The sequence below is a fragment of the Amborella trichopoda genome, chromosome 11 (assembly GCF_054954075.1).
Source record: "Amborella trichopoda isolate Santa Cruz 75 chromosome 11, AtrichopodaSantaCruz75HAP2 v2.0, whole genome shotgun sequence".
NCBI classification, from domain to species: Eukaryota; Viridiplantae; Streptophyta; class Magnoliopsida; order Amborellales; family Amborellaceae; genus Amborella; species Amborella trichopoda.
This window is the reverse complement of record NC_142346.1, coordinates 27,752,415-27,768,474: the sequence shown is the minus strand read 5'-3', so window position 1 is coordinate 27,768,474 and position 16,060 is coordinate 27,752,415. Positions and strand designations below refer to the sequence as shown.

Here is a 16,060-nt window from a genome sequence, read left to right as displayed (position 1 = left end):
TCTCTTGTACTATGATTAAAAATGAGAGGATGGTTTGTTTTCAAGTTTGTCAGAGTAAGTCGGCCGTTTGGCTCTATAGTTGATAGATATGCCGTTCTTTTTGTGGCATTGCCTTACATGCAATTCTATGACATTGTTCTTTCATGCAAACTATACCTATTGTTCTTTTTATGACAATGCTTGTTAATGTAATCTCTAACATGACATCATTCATGTTATATTGCTCTTTTATGCAAAGTATACATGTTTCTTTATGACATTGCTCTTTGACAGCTTTTAGTCAACCAAATCAAAACTTGTTACACACATAAAAAATAGAGGAGCAATTCTCTGAGCCTTGCGTGCTCAACTTTGTTCAACTTTAAAGAGGGATAATTCCAGTTCCTTGTTAAAATGACTAATATACCCGCTTTAATGTAATATCCATTTGAGGAATAACACTTGATATTTTTAGAATCCATTTGTCTTATTTTTTTATATCTCCATAACCTTCTCAGTAACTATTTTACCCGTCACTTTTGTGGTTTCCCTTGTGTGGTTTTGGTATTTGTTATTGAAAATCAGAAAGCTTCACTTGTTTGTCATTTTTGGAATTTATAGGATTTAATTTGTTAGAATATTATTTTAAAATATGAATTTGCATTTGTGGAACTCGCTGTGTTATTAATTGGTAAGTGAAGAAATGAAAGTTTTCAGCTAACGTCCCATGTTGAGAACTCTCTCTGCTTTTGGGGAAACAAGACTACCCCCTCCTTTTCTACGAAAGGCAAATGACCATGGACCTCTAAGAGGATGATGATATTTATTACTTGACAGAAATAACCCCAAATGAGAAGATGCTACTACTTGCCTTTTAGGAAAAACACTACCAATGGATTCTACTCAAGTTTCTCTGATGCCAATACCATGTCCAATACTTCACTGAAGAAGATCTCATGTTTTCTTATAATAATGATAGTATGCTCATCAAATCTGGACAATATTACATATTAATTCCCTATTCGATGCACTATTGAATAAGGCAATTCTATTATTTAAAACTAGGAATGAATACAAAGAGAGAAATAGGGATTTAGGAGTTTAGGGAAAAGGATTAGACACAACAGACTAGAGATGTAACGAATTTGAATAAACACAATATCTTAAGCTATGCTGAGCTGAAATTTGCTAATTTGTTTTATTTATTCATATATTTCTCTTTCCATTATGTTTATTTACCTAATATATGTGAATAAGTTAAATAGGGAGTTTTCACAAGTAACATCATTACCTGTCCAGTCTCTTTCGAAATTGTTTGCCCTAGGTAAAATAAGAGATATTTAAAGAAGGCAACAATAAATAAATAAAGACACATGAGTTTCTAAAAATGCTATATTCTATCTTTAAGCACTATTCGCTAAGAAACCCTAACTACATTCAAATTACAAAAAGAGTTTCACTACTTATTTTCAAGGATCAAGTTGTCATTCCAACAAGCACTTGGATATATCCTAACACAAAACCTGTCGAAGTTGAGCACGCAAGGTTGGGATATTCCAATTTTTTTTTTTGGTTGAATAAATCTATTAAAAAAATATCACAAAAAGAACAACATAGATAGTTTGCATTAAAGAGAAAAATGACAAAAAGTGTGACTCGAATAGATTATACAAAGAAGCATGTCACAAAAGGAAGACTGGTATACTTTGCTAAAAGAGCAATTTCCCTTAAAGCATGATGCAGAGCATTTCCATAATATGAATGACATGTAGAGTTTTTATTAAAGCGTAACCTCACAAACACGTATGGATGTACGGTGTACATGAAAGGGACATGTCACAAAAAACATTGATACATGGATCGCCCCTTTGGTTGTTGATTGCTCTAAAAGGGACATGTTGGCACCATGTTAAAACTTTGCTCATGTTCAGATCTCTTGAGCGGGGGTCCTTCGCCACTGTGTGGTTATGCCTTGCGGTTTACCAAGGGTCAGCCACTAGGCTAGTACTCTTACTGGCTTGTATTTGCATTAACGCGTTACATGCTACTGTGGAATGCGGCTTGGCCCAGATAAGCCTTTATGGGAGATTGTTAGTCCATAGCAGAACCACCAATAACAAAGAAGGGATGTTTATATCTATCAATATTAAGTCTTAGGCTTCGGCTTGATTGGTTAATGTTTCAGCAATTCCAATACTGCATCCCAAGCATGATTCCAACCATGTTACTACCCTAATTAGACTCATATTTTTATCATTGTGTGCATGTGTGAGATTGCATGCCTTTGTTTTTTTGCTTAAGTACCTATTGTTCATCTTTATTCACCGAAACGAGATGCATGATTGAGCATAAATGTTGAAAAATTCGTTCATCTTTATTCACCGAAACGAGATGCTTGATTGAGCATCAATGCTGAAAAACTCATTATAGGATTTGCAATTAACTTACAAAATTTATGATGGCATGAACCTTTATTTATAAAAAGTACTTTGCAGAATTGTGCATTCCTCTTATGGTGTTATGCAAGGAAAGTTTTCTCTTGTACTATGACGAAAAAGGAGAGGATGGTTTGTTTTCAAGTTTGTCAAAGTAAGTATGTCGTTTGTGTCATAGTTGATACATATGCCGTTCTTTTTTAAACGTTGCCTTTCATGCAACACTATGATATGCTCTTTCAAGCAAATTGTACGTATTGTTCTTTTTATTACAATACCCTTTAATGTAATCTCTAACATGACATCCTTCATGTGACACTGCTCTTTTATGCAAAGTGTACATGTTGTCCTTTTATGACATTACTCTTTGACCGTTTTATGCAACCAAATTCAAAACTTGTTACAAACCCAAAAACTAGAGTATCAATTCGCCAAGCCTTGCATTCTCATTAAAATGATAATGTACCTGCTTTCATGTAATATCCATTTGAGGAATAATATCTGGTATTTTTAGAAACCATGTGTCACCTTTCTATATATCACTATAGCCTTCTGAGTTACTATTTTACCCGTCACTTTTGTGGTTTCCCTTGTTTGGATTTGGTATTGAAAATCACCTTGTTTGGTATTGGTATTGAATATCACCTTGTTTGGTTTTGGTATTTGTTATAGAAAACCAAAAAGCTTCACCAGTTTGTCATTTTTGGACTTCGTAGGATTTAATTTATTACAATACTATTTTATAATATGAATTTCTTTTCTAAGAAAGACAAATGGGCATGCACCTCTAAATGGATGATGATATTTATAAGTTGGTAGAAATAAACCTAAATGAGAAGATTATACTACTTTCTTTAAGGAAAAAACTACCAATGGATTCTACTCGAGTTTCTCTGATGCCAACACCATGCCCAATACTTCACAGAAGAAGATCTCATATTTTCTTATAATAATGATGATATGCTCATGAAATCTAGACAATACTACATATTAATTCCATATTTGATGCATTAATGAATAAGGCAATTCTATTATTTAAAACTAGAGATAAATACATAGAAATAAATTGGGATTTAGGAGTTTAGGGAAAAGGATTACACACAACACACTAGAGATGTAGGGAATTTGGATAAACACAATATCTTCTGATATGTTGAGCTGAAATAGCTAATTTGTTCTATTTATTCGTATATTTCTCTTTCCATTATGTTTATTTACCTAATATATGTGGATAAGTTAAATGGGGGTGTTTTTACATGTAAATTCATTACTTGTCCATTCCCTTTCGAAGTTATTTTCCCCAGGTAAAATAAGAGACATTTAAAGAAGGCAACAATAAATAAAAAGGACAAATGGGTTTCTAAAAATGTTATATTCTATACACAAAACGTGCATGCCCATTCTCCTATCGCTCGCTAATCAGAGGCGAGGGTGATCTCGGATCCTATTGCTAAGATCATGGCTGGTCCTTAACCTTGAAACCTGCATACCCACCATTTAGTCATTTGATTCTCACATGTCAGCCGACCACACCAAGTAGCTCATTGATCCTCGTGGGGGCAAGGAAGGGCATCTCTCTTAGGTCTGGGTCCTCACTCTGTTATCGCCCGGTCAGTTCACTCGTTCTGTTCACCTCATCCAGTGAATCTAGAATGGTACCATGAATGTTAATGATCCCAAAAGTCATGGATCCTAGTTCCGTATATCTTGAGGAACCCTTGGCACTAGCAGTGCATATGATTTGGGAACTAATAAAGAAAAATCATGTGTAATTAGTCATTATTTGAATGTCAAACCCTCAAATGCCATATAACACATGCTTACAAATTATCTACTTTCCTGAATTAGAGACTTTAATGAACATGTTTGATAAAAATGATAAACACATTAAAGACAAGTGATCCCCAATTGGTATTCCTAAATAAAAGGACATTTTATTGCATATATAAGTTATCTAGAAAATATATAAATACATTAAATGAAAGTGATCATGGATGGGTAGTTGATATGGAGGAGATATCCATTCATCATTGATAATTTGCGTAAAAATAAGTAATCATATCTTGATATTCCATTTTAAAATTAAATTGTGTATGGGCTTATATTATTTTGGACTCAATGATGAATGTATCAATCTTTGGAATCATATAATTATTTATAGCATATTTGTGTTTTTATTTTTGTATAAGTAAATTTTATTTTTTTTATTGTGCTTACACAAAGACTGCTTTTTATAAAATAATATATTAATTTAGTATAATAAACTCTTGTTTTTTTTTTTTTTTGGTAATTCAGTGGGAAAGATGCCTACCCGTTCTTTCAATAAATTGGGGAGTTACATTTTTTAAGGTGTTAATTTGAGGTGCCAACGGTATGAATGGATACCACGATGTGGTACCTGGGTGTGGGGATGCTCCCACCATGACCCCAACCCCAACCCCATTCCTATTAAACTCTAGATAAATTTTGCGCAAGTGCTATATAGAAAAGTTCTACCCGTAATCTCCTGAAAAAATTCCTTGTTGATAATATATTGATGAAATATTTGCTGCTAAGCACTTTGTATAGCCTACAAAGTTGGAAGCAATGTTACCGTAACACCTGGCTTTCTACATTTTGTTGCATGTGAACATTTGTGCCTTAGGCAAAAAATTGATGACAGATTTAGTGAGAAATTTTAGGTTTAATTTTTTTATTTCCAAGTTTCCAAACAGGATTGAGTTTCATATAGTTCCCATTGAAATTCTAGGGATTAGTTTCCTATGTTACTAAATTATTGAGTGACAATTCATCAACATCATCGTCAAAGCCTTTTCCCAAATAATTGGATCGGATGCACGAATCCTAATCCGTCATTCTGCTCTATTAAAGGTCATACCCTTAGTGAAACCATAGGCCCCCATATATTTTCTTACCACTTCCAAACATGTCATTTTGGGCTTATCTCTTGCTCGTTTTGAGCCATCCACTTATCTGTGTCATACATGGATAGCCCACCTAAGTCTGCTCTCTCTCATCTTATTGCCTATTGGTGCCACATCTAAATCTTTCCAAATATATTCATTTCGAATTTTCTCTCTTCTTATCTTGCCCCTCATCCATCTCAACATCCTCATATCCACTACACTTATTCTATGCGTATATTATTTTTTGATCGCCCAACATTCCGCCCCATAGAGCAAAGCTGGTCTCACAACTGTCCTATAGAACTTGCTCTTCAGCATCATTGATATGCGGTGACCACATAAAATTTCGGTTGCGCATCTCCACTTCACCCGCCCAGCCCTAATTCTATACGTGACACCTTCCTCAATCTCTCCATTTTCCTGGATTATCGACCCATGATATCGAAAATGCATTCTTTTTGGTATTTTTTGGCCGTTAATCTTAACTAGTTCCACATCTTTACTCCTATAATTTTTAAATTTGCAGCCCATATATTATGTCTAAGCCCGACTAATTTTAAAACATTTAGATTCTAGAATCCATCCAAATTTTAAACTTTGTATTAATGTCGTTTCGTGTCACATCAATCAAAACTATGTCATCTGCGAATAACATGCACCACAATACCTCACCTTGTAGATGCCCAGTTTAGTCGTCGATAATTAAGACAGTCCATAATTAAGACAGAGGTGTGGGCTTAATGCTGAACCCTGATCTAAACCTATTGTCATTGAAAACTCACTCATCTATCCACTTGTTGTTTGTACACTAGTTAGTGCTCTATCGTACATATCTCTCACCAAGTCGATATAGTGTATGGAGACTCCTTTCTTTTTCAACATCTACTAAATCAAATATCGAGATACTCTCTCATAAGTTTTCTATAAATCAATAAAAACCATGTGGAGGTCTCTTCCCTTCGCCCTCAACTTCTCAATCAGTTGCCTACGTAGGATATGTCGTTTACCTCCTTGACATAAAACCGAATTGGTTTTCTGATACATTCATTTCATAAAAGTATCAGAATTGTGTGAAGTATCAGAAAACCAAAATTCGAGTAAAGGGTTTTGAGAAACTTGTCACTATTCTCTGGAGTCTCAAGCTGAACAAGAGCCATATCACGGGTGCCCTTTTGTAATTTTGTTGCCTTTTTTGTGTTCCACACACTAGGTAGTATACTCCAGAAATTATTTCCACTATATTTCAACCATCCAACATCGTAATGGCTTGACTTTTTGGGGATCTTTTGGAGGGTAAATAAGATTAGATTTAAGCTTATTGTGAGGACCATCTACATGTGTTTTTATCTTCTTTGACCATGTTCCTTTATTAGACATCTGATCATGATCAACCACATAGCAACGAATTTTATCTCTCCCAAAGCTTCATTGTGTGGCTCATAAGTTTGATCTCTTGATACTTCACACAATTCTGTATATCTCTTTTATTCTTGTAATTAGATACCGCAGTACTTTTCTTCCATTTATCTGGAATTTTCTTTGTTCTCAATACTTTGTTGAAGAGCTTGGTCAGTCAATCAACGCCAATCTCACTCATGCACTTTCCAAGCCTTCATTGTGATACCATCTGATCCTAAATCCTTTCCTATCTTCATCATTTTCAAAGCTTCTTTCACTTCCGATATCCTAATCTTACAAATGTATTTATGACCTCTACCCTCATTATGCCAACAGTTTGTGTTCGTCATTTAATTAGTTTTTAAAATAAGCTCTCCACCTTTCGTTGACCTTTTCATCCTTCACCAAGACCCTTTGATCCGCATTCTTAATGTATGTTTAGATCTCTGCACTATTTCTCTATCTTTTTTGCTAATTTGAAGACGTTTTTCACTTTTCTTGCTCCTAGTTTACTATATAGATTATGATATGCCTTAAGTTTAGCCTTACTTACTATTTGTTTAGAATTTTTCTTAGCATTTTTATATTCTTCTAAGTTTTGATCCTTTGTATTCGTTGCTAATGCATAGTGACAAGTATGCCTGATAAATTGAAATTATCTCAATTTTATCACAAGCCGTTCTATTTATTGCCAATAATAACTTTGATAGTACCCCGACAAAATGAATATCCTAATAAAATGAATTTATCGCATTAGTATAGGGTGTTCCGATAATATCACGATACGAACCTTTCTTGATCATAACTTGTATGTAGTATGAAAGCAAAAGCAATTTGACTTTAAGAAGAACAATTGGGGAGCAATTTGCAAGAAACTAATAATGGATGTGTAGTTAAAGTTCTTAAGTTAGATAATGAGTTTTAACATTTCAAATTTTGACTTGCATTAGAAAATAGTCGACTTTATCATTTATAGACTTTTTATAATATTTACTTTTTGTGTATAAATGGAATTCAAATTCATCAAGGTTAATAAGAATTTATTTTAGAATGAATAATGTATTTGACTTAGTAGATTAAAGACCTAGTAATTATCTGATACATTTTCAAATAAAAAGACATGCGATTATATCCCGATAAAATCCTCCATCGATAATATTCCAATAATGATAATTGTCACTAAGGTTGCAAGGATTTAGTTTCCTTGTTATGAGAAATTCCTTTTATGCAATAGGAGCTCAAGTTTTCTTTTTGCAAAGATTTTCCTGATTTCTTAATTTTGAAAGTAGAATTTCTATGGCAAGTCTAGAATTACTTGGAGTCTAAGCCCAACTAGGATTTGAGACAAGAAACTATCATGACACATGCGTTGAGTGCAACACCAGGCAATGAAATACTTATGAAAAAAGAAAGGCTGCACTATAAAATATGAGAATTTAATTAAGAGTAGTTTTAAGCTTTGGTTGTGAATTCCATCAATAAGATGCTTATTCCTCCATATCTTGTTCTGTTGATTCCACAAGGAACCTTGATTTTATACAATGCTGATTCTATACAATTTATAGGTTTTCTTTCGAGTCCTTGTATAGTGCTGATTCTATACATGTCTAGATCCCCCAATCCTTTAGGTACCAATTCCTAATACTGCTTTATATGTATTTGGTACAATCTTCGACGAATTTGTTTAAATTACTTGACAAATGCAAATAAATGTATGTCTGACATATATGTATTTATCAATGCTTCATCTCTTTTGTTTAAGAAAGGTAAAGGTGGTTTTTATTATAATAAGATAAATTTCAAAAAATCAACAAAACAATAAAACCAAGATCTTAACAACTTGATGTCATTGAAACAATTATGCACTATGCTTGAGATTAAAAGATAAGATTGCAAGAAACAAAAGGAAGAGTGTCGGAGATTACCTCAACCGGGCATATTACACCCCACACCGAGTCACCACCATCCGATGGTACGGGATCAATGGTCTAGCTTCAATCTCAAATCAGAAAAGCAAATTTCGGTCTAGCCACACCAATGAAACATGAATCCCTTTGATCACAAATTCAAACCCTAAGTGAATTCTCTTAGCAACCTAGTTTGAGAGAGATGGATTCTCTTTTTACTAAACCCTAAAACCCTTAGCCATGAATCCATATTTGAGAGATAAGAGAGAATAACTCCATAACCTTAGGTTCTTTCACAATGTGGGAGAGAGAGATCAAATATGAGAGAGATAAACTTTCTTAAGAGAGAGATAGAATGATAAGGTGTAGAGATTTTTTTGTAAAGACAATTCATTTTTATAGGCTTTGAATAATATTAAGGTTTCTTAGGGTTTTCTTTGGCTTGCCTCTTTTTAAGAGATTGAACATAGACCGTCGATCAAGGGTGACTTGTGGGGTGAAAGATTTGCACCATCCATTCCATAGATTGGCCATCAACATTACAGAAGGTGCATAAACCATTATTCCCCTTTCCTAAACCATTTTCCCATCAATAGAAATTAAATAAATTAAATATAATCAAAATATTGTGCATACCATAAAATAACACAAGTCTACTCAATCTGTTTACAAAATCTTTCAAAGATATATCAAGTCAAATATTTAGTCAATATCTTTCAACCATATGGCCACATGTCATATCACCAAACAATAGGAAAGAGAATAAGGGTGGGGCATGCCACCCAAGGGAGGCACTCACGAGGCCCAACTTCTAAAATAAATATGGTGGGCCCATGTGCACAATAGGCCCCCATGATATTTTTATATATTTAAAATTAATGAAAAAATTATAATATTATTTGAATATTTAAACAATTGTAAAATCAATATTTTAAATTTTATAAATCCAAATATTATAAATAAAATATCCAAGGGTTCATAAAAATTCAAATAATAATCTTAAAATAATTTTCATCATAAAACAAAAAAAATTGAATTAATTTAATGGGAAAATGATCTATATGGTTTAGGAATCAACAATCATGGGGGCACTCCACCTTCAACTCCACCTTCAACTGTGGACTACAGACCACACTTGCTTTATCAGACCGACCCAATGTTTTTCATGATTCACAGTCCAAGCAAGGGCTCATTAGCAAGTCACCAAAGTCCAACCAATGAGCCAAGGGATCGTAATCTCAGCCTGTGGATTTCAGGTCCTCCCCTAGAGACATGTCAAGGTCATCAAGACCTTATGCGACCACAGCTCTATGGCGCATAGGGATATCTCTCGCATATACATACGCTTCACCCTAAAATGTAGATTTCTGACTTTTTCGAACGATCTATCGATATGCATGCCATGTGATGGTATATGGATGAGGTTTTGGCCCATGTCTCTGTAGGCCACCATCACACACAAGGGTTACACAGTCCCTCGGCTCACTCATCCGGGCATATTCTCTAACCTCATCAAGGGCTAACCCATTAGAAATCTTCTCGGATTGTTCTTTATGCCCAGGTAACATGGGTTTTCCCAACCGATTGGCCTAAATCGTCAAGCACAGTCTGGTATCTGTAAACATCGTTTTCTTAGTATGATCCACGAGAGACCACACTCCCACTGAGTTCATGTTCCACTATATCATTTCATTTTACAAGCACTCATAAGGCCTTTAAAAGCCACATAAATCCAACAGTCAACTCATCATTCCGGTACACCTCATAGATAGCACCGAGTTCGCCCAAGTACTGTAAAATGGAAAAGGAAAAATAAGTAGCTCTTAGCATCTAATTCAATCTATATCATTCAAAAATTTGAGCATTATGTGCATATGAACTAATCAATAGCTCAGCTATTTTCTCATTAAAACTCCAACTTTTGTGCATCATCAGTTCTTAGCATGCAAACATTCACTTAGAACGAACACCACATTAAGTTATGAGAGAACGAACACCACATTAAGTTACGAGAGGAGACACTTGAGTGCCTTGTGCCAAGGACATAATTTGAACCTAACAGTGCTATATTAGAAAAGGTATACTAGAAGCACTACAATGCTTAGTTCCTCTTATTTTCTCAAAGAATTTGAAGGTGAATGTGCCCAATTTCATGCAGACTGGTAACCTAGGGTCCTGATGACAACCACCACAGATAGTTCCCTTTTTTCATTGGACTTGGAAGAGAAGTTCTGGTGAATTGGTCCAAAGACAATCAACAAATTGGCTCCAGAACCAAAGTTGTTCATAGATGAAAATTGGTTGGAGTGGCCACCTTTGAAGTCCATATTGATGAGGCTGGAAGGTGATGACAATGGAAATAAGATGGTAAATTGGTGAAAGTCATTTGCCGTAAAGAGTAGGGTTTGGAAAAATGAAGCAGAAAAATGCAAGAAAAGTGTTTAGAAGAAAAAAGGGACAAGTAACTTGAGTTTGTATTTGTCTACCACAAGATTTTAAAACTCGGCCTAGTTGACTTGGACTCGGCCGAGTTACTTGGACGCAACACCTTACCAAGCCGAGCCCTGGAAACAAACTCAAACATGTCAAAATTGGATGTTTCTGGTGATGATTTGTGAGTCATATGCTCTATTTTTCTATTCCCCTTTTAGTGGACTTCTATAAATTATAAAGTTGTTTGGGTGTTAACAGTCTTTTCTCTCCGCGATTATCTCACTCAACAAACGGGATTTATAGGCGGATGAGGCACAAGCTTAGTGAAAGAAATAAGAAATTGAATTAGTGATCTAGGGTTTGGCGCAAGCTTTTTCCTCCATTGATTTTCTCCACGTAAGCTCTACACCCCCACCATGAATGGCTTCATCCAAGCTCAAAACACTGAACAAAATTTTCAAAATTCCATAGTTAAGATAGCAGTTTCTCAAATTTGTGAAGCCTCAGGCTTTGATTCTTCTCAAGACTCTGCGCTAGAAACCCTCTTAAACATCGCCACAAGATACCTGGAAACTCTAGTTTGTTTCGCCCATTCTCATGCCAATTCATATGGCAGGTCACAATGCCATACTGTTGACGCCATTAATGCGATTGGGGATATGAGTTCACTTCTAGGGGTTTTCTAGAGCTTCATACTGTAATCGTTTAATTTTGAGCTTTGGAGTTGTTAAAGCAATCATGGATTATGTTAGTTTAGTTGAGGAGACCCCTTTTGGTAGGCCGATAACTCGAGACACTAGTTCTAGAGAGAGAAAGAGGAGCTATCATAGTTTCACTCAGTCAGGCAAAGAACCACCTTATGGGCATGTCCCTCTATGGCTCCTTGCTTTCCCTGATTCTCTCATTAGAGAAAGTAACTCAGAGAGAAAGGGTAGATTTGGGGTTTCTGAAAAAAAGTTTAATCGTGAGCCAGAGGGTAGATTTGGGGTTTCTGAAAAAGAGTTTAATTGTGAGCCTTCAATGATTGTTCACAATGGAAGTCATAAGCTTGATTCTAAGTTTTCATGTTGTGGGTTTGCACGGGGGTGAGAGAAGGCCGCACTTTCATCCGAAAAAATTCAAGTCTATACTAAATTTTTTTTTTCGGTGACTTTTGCCTTGACACGGGAGTTTTTTTCCTTTCAGTCTAAAATCTAGCAAAATCATGTGGTTGTTCAAACGGTTCAAAGTCCATTTCACAATATTTTTGAATTACAATCCAAAAATATTCCAATTTTGGGTACATTCAAACTGGCACTTAAAACACCAAAACTTAGAAAAATTTGTAGACAATCCAAATATCAGAAGTACACCACACCACACCCTAGAATGCAAACCATTGCCAAAGAACTCAAAAACAACAAAATACCGATATTCCAGGATAACATGTGTAATTATTCTTATGATATTACCTGAAGTACATGAAACTAAAACATGTTATACATGTCTCAGTCATCTACTGTTCCAATTAGCCTCATGTTCTCCTTCCATATACGAAACTTGCAACTGATACTCAGAACCCAACCCCACCTAAATCATATATCAAATAAAGACGTAAATAAAGGATCAAATCTAGGAGTAAGAATTTGTCCTCCAGATATATACTTCAATGTCACTAATTTTTATGACACAAATTGTAATATCCCAAGAAGTTTGTGAAGGGGCTGCACTTTAAGTTTATTTCTTATCATTAATGAAATTACTCGAGTAGCGAAGTTCTTCCTCACTGATTCACCTAAAAGAAATGATCAAGCAAATCTCTGCATTATCAGTAGGTTCCTCTGAACCAAAGACTACTTTGCATGATGAATACTAAAATAGAAACCCAGACTCCTAAGGAACCAATTGATTACAGGGAAACTTATGAAGCAGAATGCCAGATCATAACTATCAAACATAAGAGGCAAAAAGAGATATCCATATACAAAGGAATAAGCACAGTATTTAGTAAATGAACTTGAGAATATTGATAAAACCATATAAAACCAATACAGAAAGTGACATGCAAAGATTAATAATCAAAACATAAACATAGGAATTAGTTCATGAACTTGATATCATTGATAGAAGTAAAACCATCAAACCCAATACAACAAAGTGACATGCAAAGATTAACCACAAGCAAATAGCAAAGAACTCAACACAAAGCCCAACATACTCCCAGAATAAACATAGCCATTAGTTCATGAACATGAGATCATTGATAAAACCATGTATGACATAGTACATGAAGGGGACATGCAAAGATTTGATAAAACAATATAAAACCTAATACAACAAAGTAAGATGCAAATATCAATCGGAAGAAATAGCAAAGAATTCAATATAAGACCCAACAAACTCATGAGAATAAACAGGTTATTCAGGTCATGAAATTGAGATCAATTGATAAAAGCACTGAAACTCAGCAAACGGAGCCAAGTTGCTTGGACCCCGCTCCTTGCCGAGCCGAGGACTTAGCTACAAACTCATGAAAAAAAAAAAAAATTATAAAAATCATAAAAATATAATTTTTGCAAAATAAATTATGAGGTTTTTATATGTGTTTGGTGAGTTTTGCATGTCATGTGCCTTTTTTATATTGTCCACTTTTTTAAGATTTTTCTGAAATGCTTCCAGCTATAAATCATTTTTTTCTAAATCTATCTTTTTTTTATCTTATTTAGACTTTTAATGTTGTTTATAGTTCACTTTCCCTTTTACTGAGTTCTTTTTACCATTTTTTTTTTATTCGGCTCTTTTTGGAACCTTGCACAACCCAGTGAGTCCTAGTAACTTGGCTCGGGCAAGGAGCACGTCCTGAGTCCCAGCCAGCGCCTAGCCTTCAAACCTTCAAAACCCCATAAAACCTTACATGAAAAAGTTGCATGCAAAGATTAAAAACAAAACCAATGAAAAATTGACATGCACATGCTAATCAAAAGCAAAAAACTCTATACAAACACATACTTAAACAACAAAAATATAGAAAATTAGTTCGTGAACTTGAAATCCCAAATAAAACCATGCAAAACCAAGTCAAAAAAATTACACGCAAATATTAATCAGAAGCTACTTGCAAATGATACTGTAAAAAACATGAAGGAATTTTTTTTATTTTTTACCACACCTGGCAAAGATTATAAGTGAAACTATCATAGTTATCAATCACAATAATTGGATTAACTGAATTATTCTCCTTAATTTTGTCCATGGCAGAACCCATTTCAGTTATGACTGAGGCTCTGAGAGTACGAAAAATCTGAAACCAACCTCGGGAGAGAGAGAGAAAGAGAGTCAGAGGTGGTGGAACTCAGAAAGATCAAAAGAAACGTAGTGAGAGAAAAGGGGGTTCTTACTTTGATTGATGCAAGTTTGGAGAGAGAAAGTAGATTGGACTTGGGGTTTTCTTGAAAAGCACTAGTGGGGTTGAGAGAGATTGAAAACGCCATGAGAGCAGGTCACAAGGCACCGAACCTCGCCGGAAGAAGGAGAAAATGAGGGGAAACTGAGGCCCTGTGGGCAAGGAGACAGATAAAAAGAGAGAAATAGAGAGAGAGGGGCCAAAGAAAGATAGGTCGAGAGAGAGAGCTTGGCCAACCTCAATGGAAGAGAGAGAAAGTAAGAGCCCCGACTGAAGAAATCGATAAATATGTAGAGAGAGAAACACAGCCCCTGAACCTTGGGTGAGGAGAGAGAAAATGTAGAAATGGTTATGAATTCTTCTGACTAGTGGCATTAGCAGAGCACTCTCCCATTGCTTTATTCCTTGATGACGAAAATACCCTCCCCCTACGTCGTCACATCGCCCTCTTACTTGAAATGAATCCGATACTGTAGTGGCATATTTGTAATTATAGAGAGGGGGGCTAAAATTGTAATAGAGGGGATGCTATTTTCCCGCCACGCGATGTTAGATCCTCGTCCGCCATCATCTACATTTGCCAAGAGAGCCTCTTTTTCTTTTCTTTTTTTTTTTTTTTTTTTTTTTTTTTTTTCACCCTAATAATATTCTAGTACATATAGTTTAATAGAAAGGATTACATACTATGAGACCATTTATATTTTTTACAAAAAGGTTGTAATTACTATTAATCATTAGATATCAAATTGGATGGCTTGGAGCATGTCAAGAAGTTCTAGAAAGTTTTTGAAGTTTAAGTCTAATCAATAACAAATTCAAAACCACCCAATTTAAAATCCAAATAACAAGAGTGATTGTGGTTTCCTTGTGCTAAAAGTAAATGAAAAATTTCATATAAAGTTGCAACCTTAAAATATGGAATTAAAGATGCACCTTAAAAATCTATTGGAAAAGGTTGTTTTAACCTCTGGACATCGATATATATATATATATAAAGAGAGAGAAATATATTGAGTCTCAGAGATAGTGCATCTTGCAACGCTTTATCTTGACCATGCATTTTTAAGGTTTTCATATGTTTATAGATCTACTTGATTTTAACTGTTTTTAAAGTTTAAAATTTTATAAATAGAGATGAAAATAAATTTTCAGATAATCCTAAAAATTCTTTACACTAAAATTACATATTATGATAAAATTTGGAGTTGCGCCTAAATTGGATTGTTTAAGGTTGCAACTTTATACAAACCATACCCAAGAGTAAATGGTCTCTTTCTATACGTTTCTAATTAATTTTACACGATGGAAGTGAGTGCAGTTTAAAAACCCATAGGAACAAGTTGTTTTGGTTGTGAAAACCTTATAATTGATCAGCATGACCTCAAGGAAAAAAAAAATTAATAAAAAAAAAAGATTTCAAGTCTTGAAAATAGTATATCATGTAACAAATTATCTAGACCATCCACTCTCAATATTTTTAAGTTTTTCCAGTCTACTCGAACTATATAATTTTTTAAAGTTGTAAATTTTATATTGAAAATAGATTTTTCGCGCATCACAAGGGTTTACGGCACTGCAATGTATATTCCAGCAGGCTCAGCGTACACTCATAAATGACAA

The 16,060-nt window shown here is 34.6% G+C and overlaps 1 long non-coding RNA gene across 1 annotated transcript; it reads right to left on the bottom strand.

Annotated features, from left to right (window-relative positions):
- Positions 1–3,402: 3,402 nt before the first annotated feature.
- Positions 3,403–14,728, bottom strand: LOC148779823 (uncharacterized). Its single transcript, XR_016045030.1, has 2 exons — positions 14,436–14,728; positions 3,403–4,162 (listed from the first exon to the last, which is right to left on the bottom strand). It is a non-coding gene; the product is annotated as an uncharacterized LOC148779823 (long non-coding RNA).
- Positions 14,729–16,060: the final 1,332 nt, after the last annotated feature.